Source organism: Mycteria americana, chromosome 13, assembly GCF_035582795.1.
Source record: "Mycteria americana isolate JAX WOST 10 ecotype Jacksonville Zoo and Gardens chromosome 13, USCA_MyAme_1.0, whole genome shotgun sequence".
Taxonomy (NCBI): domain Eukaryota; kingdom Metazoa; phylum Chordata; class Aves; order Ciconiiformes; family Ciconiidae; genus Mycteria; species Mycteria americana.
This window is the reverse complement of record NC_134377.1, coordinates 8,233,263-8,245,024: the sequence shown is the minus strand read 5'-3', so window position 1 is coordinate 8,245,024 and position 11,762 is coordinate 8,233,263. Positions and strand designations below refer to the sequence as shown.

General features: G+C 48.6%; 1 long non-coding RNA gene across 1 annotated transcript; it reads right to left on the bottom strand.

The window, feature by feature from the left end:
• Nucleotides 1–273: 273 nt before the first annotated feature.
• Nucleotides 274–6,341, bottom strand: LOC142416619 (uncharacterized). The gene is made up of 5 exons (XR_012777768.1): nt 6,212–6,341; nt 4,746–5,262; nt 2,800–2,875; nt 1,718–1,817; nt 274–1,012 (listed from the first exon to the last, which is right to left on the bottom strand). It is a non-coding gene; the product is annotated as an uncharacterized LOC142416619 (long non-coding RNA).
• Nucleotides 6,342–11,762: the final 5,421 nt, after the last annotated feature.

Sequence of the window (11,762 nt, the reverse complement as noted above, 5' to 3'; positions counted from 1 at the left end):
TAGATCACTAAAAAAAGGATAGTGCTAAAATAACACAACATTGAGATTGTATGGTTAGTAAAAACGCTAGGAAATGCTAAAACAAATTTTCCAATCTATGATAATTGTACTACAGTACACCTCTTGGGCTTTTTTTTTCCCTTCAAATTCCCATCTCTAAAACACACACCGTAGGGTTACACATTTGATTGGGGGGGAGAAATTAGATCATATATACAGCACAAAAGAATTAGTTTGGCTGCAGGAACAGTAAAAGTTTTATATTTCCTCAAATAACTCAGTGAAACATAAATAAAAAATAGTACCTCTCTATTTGGATAATCGGTATTTAACTCTCCTCGGTATTTTATGATGGAGTTTGTATGATTGACTTTGTTCTGTTGTTTTCTTAAACTTGAACCAGGTGGGAATTTATGTAAGCGTGGTGGAGCAGGAACGATCTCTGAGCATCTGGAAAGTCTAGGTCACTGTGGGTGATGCCAGCAAACCACTAAAGTTAATTCATTTTTCATCATCTTATAAATTGAACTATTGTGAAAGGAGAGAACCAGAGGCTATTTTGTAAAGTCCTGATGACTTAATCTTCCCTAAGCGTTAGCTTCACGAGGGCGCTCACCTTAGTGCTTCCTTTTTACATCCTGAAATCCCGTGGCATTTTACATGCCACATTTGCAAGTCCTTCCCCTTCTGTCACTTGCAAGACAGCGTCTTTCTACCCAGGCAGAGCTGGACTGCGCTGGGGCAGCAGCGGGGGCTGCTGGACGCGGTTTTAGATGTCGCTGTTTTGCAGGAACTCACCCAGCGTGGACCAGATTGGCCTCTCCTGGAGAACCTCCCTCGGGGCCACGCATCTGAGCATCCCTCACTTTTCACTGTCATCTGGTGCCCGCTGAACGCTGCCGGTACATTCCCACCACCAACCTTCGGGGTCTTTGGTAACGCTCCTGTTCCCGGTGCTCCCTGCGTAAGGCTCCCAACCTCCCTGTCTCGGCCGAAGAGCAAGCTGCACGTCCTGCGGGCGAGAGGAACGCTTGAGAACATGGTGCCCAGAATTCAAAGCCACCAGGCAAATAAAGATACTCCTGCATTTACTATTTATCATGTTACTTCACAAGATTTTACAGAATGACTCATGTTTCTGAGCCACTGGCGAACCTTGGCTCATGGTCCCGATTTGTCCAGTTTAAAAAAAAAACAAACAAGGTGCCTCTGCCCATACGAACTGGTGAAGAGTTGTCCCAAAGGCAGCGAGCGCTTGGTCCGGCACCAGGCACCACGGTGGCAGCGCTGACCCCCCGGCAGCCGGCCCCAGCAGGCTGGGCAGGGCTGGGAGCGGAGCAGAGGGGACGCGGTGCTGCCGGGACACCCCTGGCACCCTGTACACCCCTGCCAGGGATCCCAGCTCCGCCTGGGCCTTCACACGGGGCTGGATTTCATCCGCTCCACGTAAGGCATTATTTGCTTTTTCGACAGGAATTACTCAGGCGCATTAACGATTGCCACACGCAGCAGCCCTGGCTACCCTCGCACAGCGCTGGCCACCGCCTCCCCTGCAAGCACTCGCAGCAGCAACCCCCCCCAGCCCCCCGCTCCCGGCCACAGGCACAAAGGGTTAAAAATCTCCTGCCATCCATAACCATCGCTTCTCCCAGATCACATGGCCCCTCAGCATCTCGGTACAAAAGGCCTGATTTAATCCCGGTTGCAGACGACTCACATTGTACTCGCAGACTTCTAGCGATGTCAGGCTATCGGGTTTCCAACTAATATCCAAGGCACAGCCCGAGTATAGAGCAGGAACAAAGACTTCTTTGTTACTGAAGAAAAAAAAAATCCCCTGAAGATATTAGCAGTGCAGTAGAGTTCAAACTGTTAAATGATTCAAATATTATTTAATGAATACATTTGAAATGAGGTCTCACAACCCAGAACACTTTTTAGATCATCATTTACAAAAAGCCCGCCTCTTCGTTTACTTCTTTATGAAGTCGTTGCTTTCAGGTTTTAATTATAGCCATTTTGCTTCCAGGCTTTTTCAGGGACTTCACTTGTTGGCGTAGCTCAGTTCTTTTTATGATATGGTTTAGCTGGTGACTACTGGATCTTTCCGAAGTCCTTATAATCACGTTCCCTTAATTTACCTTGGACTGCATTTCTGTGGCCGTAAGAAACAAGGGAGACAGCGAGCCCATTGCAAAAGAACCAACAGCATTAGGTACTGTTCTAATGGGTGCTAAAACCAAGCTTTTAAAATTAGGAAATGTATTAAATTAGTATATCAAGATTTTAACTGGGATTGGAGAAGCACTGCAAAGTTCAAATTCAACAAATACCTTGAATTTCTTATTCAAGTCTCGGATATGCATTTCTAAAACAGAAAGCCATATAATTTCAGGGAGAAAAATTAAAGAAACAAGGTAGGTGGGGTTCTAGAAAGAAACACGTCTCCAACCTGAGGAAATAAACTTTTAAAATTAAATTTGAGTTTACTGTGCTTACAGCAATGAGAAGTCCACGGCCGCTCTGAAGCACGGAAGGCAGGTATCTGACCCAACGGGTGACACCAGTACACCTAGCACTGCGCAGCTGCATGCCGAGATTCGCGTTTTGAAAAAATACAGCATATCTAGGAAAAATGGGGGGAAAGAGCAACAAAGCAGACTTATTCTTTGTATACAAGAACAAGTATGAAAACAAGTAGAAGAACAAGTACCAGAAGATAAGGCATAGGGCAATAGCAGAACTACTTCCAGATTCTGTCAGCAGAGTGCATTGCAAAGCAAAACGTAGCATGCATACCCTTACGCCAGCAAATCACCCTTGTCTCTGTTTGCTGGGGGGGTTGTACACATTCAAATAGCCACGCCAGGTGCATCTGTGGAGGAAAGGGGAGGAACAGCAGAACCATAACCCACTATTCGGGGACAGACTTTTTAGCAAGGCCTGTTGTGACAGGACAAGGAGCAATGGTTTTAAACTAAGGGAGGGCAGATTTAGACTGGATTTAAGGAAGAAATTTTTTACCATGAGGGTGGTGAGGCAGTGGAGCAGGTTGCCCAGAGAGGTAGTGGAGGCCCCATCCCTGGAAACATCCAAGGTCAGGTTGGACGGGGCTGTGAGCAGCCTGATCCAGTGAATGATGTCCCTGCTCTTGCAGGGGGCTTGGACGAGATGACCTGGAAAGATCCCCTCCAATCCAAAGCATCCCATGATTCTATAATTCAAACAGAGCCAGCGTAAGCGATACCGGATCCTGCGTATACTTGAACTATCAGAATTTCCCTCAAGTCAAATTAAGGGTCCAGCTTGTCCTCAGGTAGGCAATGCCTCAGGTGGAAGCCATTGAAAATATGCCTCCAAAAGCTGGCTTTGACATATTGTTCTTTTAAATTATTGCAAGCGCCAGAACTTTGTTCTTGGTATGGTTTGCACATTGAATTCTGTGCGCAGCAGGTAACAAGAAGGAGAGGAGGCTACCAAGAGTACCAGTGGATAAACCATCCCCAGTGGCTAAATGCCCCGGTGACAGGCACGGCAGTCACTGTCCTCTGAATCATCTCCCTTTCATTTCCTCAGAGCTTAGAGACACCCTCTGTTCCTCACGTACAGGGACGCTTTCCTTACTTTGGCAAGTTCCTTTAAAATTGTTCATTTCCAGCCTAAGAGCGCATAAGGCTGAGTCAAACCTTGCAGGGCAACGCTGTGGTCTTGACAGTTAGTTGCTGTTGATTAAAATTCATTTTGCATATAAATTCAAGCAAGTAGAAAGTCTTTCATAAAAGGAGTTACAAAACTACAAAGAAAATATTTTTCTGATGTCTCTATTGAGACATAATTCAATAGAGAAGACTCTATTGAATTGCGTGCACTGAATAAAAAAATCACAGTTACAGCCCCAAGTTTCAGACTTTGCCATAAAACCACGGCACCGTCCCAGGCGCACACGCTTGCTCGGTCTCTTTTTTGTTTTTTTCCCCCCTTTTTTTCCTCCTCTGTGGCCTGCGTGAGAAATAGCGTTCCCAAAAGGCAACTCATAGAAAGATTAATTAATGACAGAGGCATAAATAGTGAATTTGCATGGCATCCGAGTGCCCTCAGTTTTACGGCAGCGATCCGTAAGCCCTGCCTGGGGCCAGGGAGGAGAGCAGCAGGCGGCTCCCCGGGCAGGGGGTGGAAAATGGGCAGAGAGGCAGAGGAGACGGGAGCGTCTCCGGGAGCCTTCACTCGCCCAGCAGCACTAAGCCTGAGCTGTCTTTGCAGAAAGCCATTCATTTTTTCCGGCCACCATGTTGGCCGCGACCAAGTCCTTTGTGCAGGATCTCAGAACAACCCTAATTTTTGAAGAATCTTTAAAAAAAAAAAATTAAATTTCTTTGTCAGATTAATACAAAAACGCTGATAGCAGCCACTGAAATTTTTGCAGTGGTCAACACAAGGGTAGCAATCACTACCACTATGTTTTATTGTTGTTTATTGAAAAATTTTGTTAAAATAAATGTGAAAATGGAAAAAAATCTTCCAAGTAATTCTAGTAGAGTTCCTAAGAAAAAAAGACCCATGGGAAAAATGTTATTGCTACAAAATGTGAGCATATAGAAAATGTCAGATTTCTACATCAGAAGAAACGACGATATGCCATAAAATTATCCGCAGCCTCTCCATAGATCATTTGATCCCAGCCACCAAACCAACAGGTTCTTTGCCACCCCCCTCCCTGTGAGTCCTCCATAACGCAGTGGTGGTACCTGCTGGGAGGCCACGAAGACAGAGCCGGGCTCTTCCCAGCGGTGCCGGCGGCACAGGCTGCAGCATGGGAGATCCCAACGGGCACGAGGGCAGAGTCCTCACCAGGAAGGCTGTCGGCCGGGGGACAGCGCCTGGCGGGGCCGTGGGATCCCCGGCCTCGGGGAGACGTCGTCCATCCACGGTGGGACCCGGTGCTGGATGACCTGATGCCGCTTTGAAGCTGGTCCTGCTCCGAGCAGGGCTGGACCCCTTGGCCGCCACCTGAAGCATTCAGTGTGTCCGCAAAAGCTTCACGAGCTGCCAAAATATTGGCTTCTCTTTCAACCGAGAAAATAACGACTTGGTTGAGATGGGGTTGTTTGTCTGTGTGGCCACCGGCACTTCAAAACCATCAAAACATCCAAATGTGTCCGACAGCTGTTTGCTACTGCGCAGCTGAAAACGCGATGATCCTTTATTTGCTTTGCTCTCTTCAAGCAAGGACATCCCCAGGACGTCGGGGCTGGCGTAGGAATACTGTAAAAAGGAATAGGATGGCTTGAACTTCTGCAATGCATCATCATTTGCTAAAGCTAATGTTAACTTTGGGAGACACCATTATCTACAAATTAATGGAAAGTGAAAATAAATGTCTGCTTTAGCTAATTGCCCAACACAAATGCTGCATAATAGAGCAAAAGGCGCTATAGATAAGGCTTTATTTGAATTTGAAGACTGCGTAACAAACGCTCAGTTATTTTTCCTCATCTAGCAGAAGTTGCAGAATTACAGCCCATATTTCATTTTGTCAGCCCTGACTGTTTGGCAACGCTGGAGTCTGTCCCCATGAGATACTTGTTCCTAAAACCTACATCTGAAAGGGTTTTAAAATGTTTTCTAGCAATTAGAAATGTATTATTCGCAGTGAGCTAGTATTTCCTGGTTACAATTTAAATGCGTTCGAGATAAGAAGACGCTCTAATTGACTGAATACTATTTATATTTCTTTCTATTGTGCTAAAAGTTTATGACGGAGTCTCAAAATTGGAACAGCCTGACTTCTGCATGCCCTGACTTCTGATACAAACACACGCAGAGAGGGAAAGTTACAACAAAAAACTAACGACAGACGCTGTAGTCATAAATGTAACGTAGCTAAAAACATGAAGGCAAGTCAGAAAAATGGCGAGTAACTTCACTGAGCGGGGGGGGTGTGTGTGTGTATACACACCCCCCCCTTATTTTTATAATTCTCTGTCAGCAAATACATTTCACCCAATTTTACCCGTTCCTTCTTGGGGGGGGGGGGGGGGGGGGGAAGGCAACTTTCCTCTTTCAGAAAAGAATGTTAATGCCAATGGAAATTCAGAAAAAATAGATAATGCTCATTTATTTGTATGAAATATACTGAATCCTGAGACGCTCAAAAGTGTCTGTCCTATATGACCGTTTCAGCAGTCGTATTAGGAAATTGTCTAATGCTTACCTTCAAATCTTACTTCTTTCAGTTGCTGGAAACTCATGGAATATATCACATTCATTCCTACCTCAAATGGAGCAACAGAAATAATATTTTTTACATAAACAGAATAGCATAAATTGCAACAAATATTGTAAATAATGATTCTGCTACCAAGAGCTTCAAATTAAAGACTATTTACTGGTATAAAGTTTCAGGAATCAAATTTTTGAAAAGAAAGGATGTATTGAACTGTGGTGACAAAACAAACACACGCTACAAAAGCTCCTGGGAGCGATCCACCGCGGCGTGCTGCTGTATCCGAGGTGCTGCAGCTGGGACTCTGGCTTTCCTTTTACTTCCTCAGGTATATCTGTATCTATTTTAAAGCCCAAGCAATTAGCAAACATTCCACCCTAATTAACGCTGGCTACAGATCCTTTTCAAGGAAGCTGGCAAATCATCAGACATTGAGGAAAAGGCTTTGCTGATGGGTTTATGGTGATCAGAGATGGTGTTCTGATTTTCTTCTAACCCCTGTTCCAGCTGTAACCCGTTAGTACTTTATAACAGGGGCTGGGGAGGGAGATATTTACTGCAGGAACCACGTGGCCAAGACTGAAGTTTAAATTGTGTGCATGAGTGGTATAAAATAAAAATTTTCTCCCTTTTAACTTGTTGTCCTACTAAAGCTTGATTTAGAGCATATTGACTGTAAGCGAGTATTTTGCATTGCAGAGATTCGGACAGCATTCTGCAGAGATGCTTGCAGGAAATGTAGCAAGAACAAAATACCCCTGTCGCCACCAACATCTGAGGCGTTTCTTTTTCACTGTAGCAAGTTTTGCCAGATAGCAAAGGAAACAGCAAACTGGCGCGGCTCTGCAGCTGTAGCAATGCCGTTAGTGGTGTGGTTACAAAATCAAGAAGCGAGTGGACCTCGGTGGTCTTCTGCTCCATGAGGAAGACAGAAAGGGGCTGTCGCACCTGCAAAATAGAGAACACGTTAGAACTTTTTTAAAAGGAAATACCTCTCAAAATCTCATGACCATTGCAAGCTCAGTTAATCGAATACATTACTCTGTAGCCTTTTTCTTAAGGAGCTTCGCCCTAACAAGAACACAGGCGGGCAGTGACACCTCACAGTGGCGAAGGGCAAACAAGCCCAGAAAGCAACAGGCTTCACTCTCCAGTGCTGCGGCTGAACCCAGCGAGTCACGGGCAGCTGCAGAACTGCCCCGAGCGCTTTTGGCAGCCTCTGTCCCAGCCTTTTTCTCCTCCAACTGGTCACCGTAGGAAGGAGGCACTTGCAGTTTTCCAGCTCCCAGCTTAGCCTTTGCTCGGTGCAGGTACGGACGTGCTTCCTACCCGCGACACCTAAGGAGCTCTGCACATCGTAACCTAGAAAACAGCTAAACCCTCCGTATTTCAGTGAAAGGCGTTAATATTCATACACCACAGATTTGACAGGGAAGAGCAAATAAAAGCCATTAGGACCTTGTCCACCAATACGCAATTGAACAAAACACCGTTTTAACGTCACCAGGCTTTGCCACGTATCACCTGGGTCCAAACCCTCCCACGCCTTAGGTGCTGGTGTTCACCTCTCTGCGTGTGGCCGGTCACCAGCGTAACCGACATGGGCATTTAATTTTTAATGTTCAATCACTTCCGACCAAGCAATTATGATTTAGCGATATATAGAAATGTCAACTGCTCTAACCACAAATCAGCCACAAGTTCTTCCTCTCAGCCAAAAATACGGTGAGAGCAGCTGAGAGCAGGCGGTGCAGGAGGGAAAGCCCCACGGGGCTCGCACCGGCACCCACACACTCCTGCATCTGCCTCCGGGCAGGGCAGAGCCGCGGCAGCCGCCCCGGGACGGCCCCGGGGCCGAGGGTGCTGGCCACGCGCAATATTTCCGACTTGCTGCAAACCTGCGGGCTCTGTGCCGTGCACCCCCGCCCACCCTGCGCCTGTGGTGGCCAGGACACACAAAATGGTATTTTTACAGGCTGGTCAGAAGAGAAGCAAAAAGAGGAGAGGGACCCCCCGAGCGCACGGAGGGCTCGGGGAAGCAGAGATGTCTGTAGGAAATCCAGGTCCCTGTGCAGCAGAGGTGACCCTGCAGGGGGAAAGGGCCGCACGGGGTCTCGGCAGCGCTCATTCGTTCAGCAGGTTGGAACAGAAGGAAGACGCTGAAATCAGCTAATGTTGAACTGTGATGGCAAACAAAAGGAATGGAGACCGGAGGAATTTGGCATCAGCTAACAAGCCGTTCCTGCTGTTTGTGGCGGGACGGAGCCTGGCTGGCAGCCACGGGCACCACACGCCCACCCAGCGCTGAAACCTCTCCCCAGGCACACCTATGCAAACACCAGCCTTTCTTCTAAACTCACAACTGTCAAGTGAGGATGGCAGCATCCTCAAAATTTAACACGTGGTGGTCAGCGTCACTTAAGACTGGTTTGGATTGCGCCTGCGTCCTTTGGGCACCGGTGACTGCAACACGTCTTGTGCGTGCCTTCAGCCCGTGATGCCGGTTCACGCGGCAGGCGACGGAGCTCCCCGCATGCTTCCTGACACAAACAAGGCTTTATTCCCACAACAAGGCTTTATTCCCACGGAACCTCTGTAGCAGCTAGCTCTGCAGGAACCCATCCTCCTGCCAACACGCCCAGCACAGCCCAGCACCTCTGGGGCTGCAGACCCCAAGAGCGCAAACCACCAGGGACCTCCCCTCCTGCTCTGCGGTGCCAGCTCAGCCCCATGCGCCCGCTCCCCATCAGGGTGGACCTGCAGACCTCAGGCTTTAGTCAGCATCCAGTATCCTGCCTTGATTAACCCTGAGCAAAATCCGCTCCTCCTTTCACGCTGCCTCACCCCAGGAGAGCATGGGGAGCTGGTGTGCTCTGTCACAGCCAACATCTGCAGAGCTACGCACCGTGGCAAACAGGTTACAAGCTTCGTATAAGTTACAAAGCTATTTTATTCTTCCTGACAAGCCTAATCATACTATTTCAATATCTAAAGTGAAGCGCTTACTTAGTCCAGCTCTTTGAGGAGGGGTCACGATGTTAAAATCCATCTGGCCAGGCAGGGTTAAAAACAACGTAGAAATAATGCCTTAAGGCAATGCTGCTCAGCAGCTCTGGGGTTCAAAGGATGCAAAGCAAAGAGATGGAAGCTCTTGTACATCACCCCCAGACCCGACATAGGTTTATCTGCCCATGCGACACACTGTGACCATCCGGAGGTGTGTGTCGGTGCCAGCCTGCTGCCGGTCACAAGTTCAAGTGCTGCAAACATGAAGATTTTGAGTGACAGGAGCAATATTAATCCTCCGCTTTTGCTGGTGGTGTTGGCAGATAATAGCAGTGCGCCGAGGTGTTAAAACTACAAATCCACCAACAACATAGAAAACAGAAGCTGCACGTGGCAAGATAACGTTTGAGACCGGTATCATCCACAGCAGCAGGAGCAGCCCCGAGTCAGGAACGGGGCTGGCCGCGCTGCTGGCAGGAACCTTCACCTCCGCCTGCAAACAGTCCATCACCTTCTCTGACCATCATCCCTGGTGTTTACTGAATACGGATAAGCTTTTAAATATCTCAGTCCCAAGCCGTTGAGCGCACGTGCTGACCCCTGCGGCGCTGGCCGGGCCGGACCGAGCCCCCACCTGGCTGGCGCAGCCCGCGCTGCCCAGAGCCGCGCAGCCACGGCATCACAGCTAACAACAGCTCGTTATTTCCTGCCAGCAAGCTCGTTTGCTGAAGCTACCAACGTGGGTCACAAATGGTGTTAGCGCAGTTCACCGGTACATAAGGGAACCACACAAACCCTTCTCGAGAAGCTGTTCCAGTCCCGTTTGGGGGGACAGGGGCAGGATTTGGTCTTTCAGTCTTGCAAAACTGTTCTGGAGCAGGATTTTGCCCCGTGGAGCGGTAGTGTAGGCACAACAGGAACTGAATTCATTTCCGTTTTTAGAAGTGCTATGGAAATGCAACGCACAATCCTTTACAGCTATTTTTTCCCTTCATCCTGAGTGTTTCACACGGCCCGTGAGAGTCCAGCCAGAACAACTGCATTTCGGCAGGTGGTTAAAAAAATCCTCGTTAAATCATTGGAGAGATTTCTACCACCGCAGTAAACTGTAACGGCCAGGCCAGGTCCCTCTGCAACGCCAGCATTCCGGGCGCTCCCGCTCCCATGCAGGCACGTGCCCCCCCGCAGAAACCTCCTCCCGCTCCCTTGTCCCTTGTATCCCTCAGATGTGTTTGTTTACACACTTTCCTGCGGTCTAGAGTCCTAAGAGAAACAAAGGTGTTGAACTGCTATAAACGGACACCTTGCTGAGTTATATTTAGTCCTTTTAACATGTTTCCATTTTTCCTTGTAGCCAAAATGAACAGAAACTTAAGGGACAGTTCTAAAAGCATTTATAATTGCTCAAAGGCTCTGTTGCTGGTTCAGGAGACTGAGAAAAGGTCCTCTAACACAAACAGGTGAATAGACAAAGAAACAAAAGAGCTCTAATACCTGCCCTCAGCTCTCAGGGGTTTTGCTACATCAAAACAAAAATCAGGGGGCTGCATCCTCCAGAGACGGCCAGCCAGGGGCCTCTCCCCGTACAGGAAAATCTCCGAGTTTTCTTCTGAAACACAAATTCACAGTGCCTGGGGAAAAGCTTTATAAAATAAATTTTAAAGGGAGACTCACTGGCCCAGCGGCCCAGCAGCTGTCCCCTGCTCCCGGCACACCGCCCGAGGGCCAACGCTCCCTCTCCTCTCGGGAGCCTCTACCCGGCACAAACCTCCTTCGCCATGGACGAACCGGCCAGTCTCCCCATACCGCTTAAATACACTGACTGGGCTCAGCCGCGAAGGGCCTAGGAAGGTGCTGGTGCTGGCCTGGGGCTCGGCTCACGCCTGGTCCCCAGCGGCAGTTTCAGAGGGGGTGAGCCGGCAGGTACGATTTCCTCTGTGTAAACACGCTTTCTGCGCTATCCCTCGAATCCTCAGGCAAACGCAGGCAGCTCAGCTCAAACGTCTGCGTTGCCCCGTGATCGTGGGCTAAACTGTCCCGCACAGACGCACCCTGAGAGGGCAGGGAACGAGCGGGGCCGCACGAAGTGCCATCGTGCTCTTCGACTCAGGCCGAGGTGGGGGATCCGGGGAAGGGGCAGCCGGGTGCGGCTCCCCTGGGACCTGCCAGGCAGGGGCAGCCAGAAGGCAGCGGCTCCTTTGGAGCTGTTTTCTCCTGAAGTCTAATTAAGTGCTGGGGGTTTTCTTTCTTGCTTAGAATTTGTCAGCTTGGTGTTTCACACCCACACCCCTGTCCCTCCCGTATCTGTTTTTCACCACAGTGCCGGTCAGGGCCAAGGCCCACAGCTGTAAGCAAAGATAGCGGGTAGCTAGCAGTTTGCAAGGGCACGTTAAAAATAATGTCAGCCGTTTCTGCCGAAGCACTTGTTTACACTGAGGACTGGCCTCGCTGAAGTAGGGGTTCAGAGGGACTCAGTGTTCACTTCGATTAGTGTTCAGAGGGGCTCAGTGTTCAATTTGATGAGAACATTAAC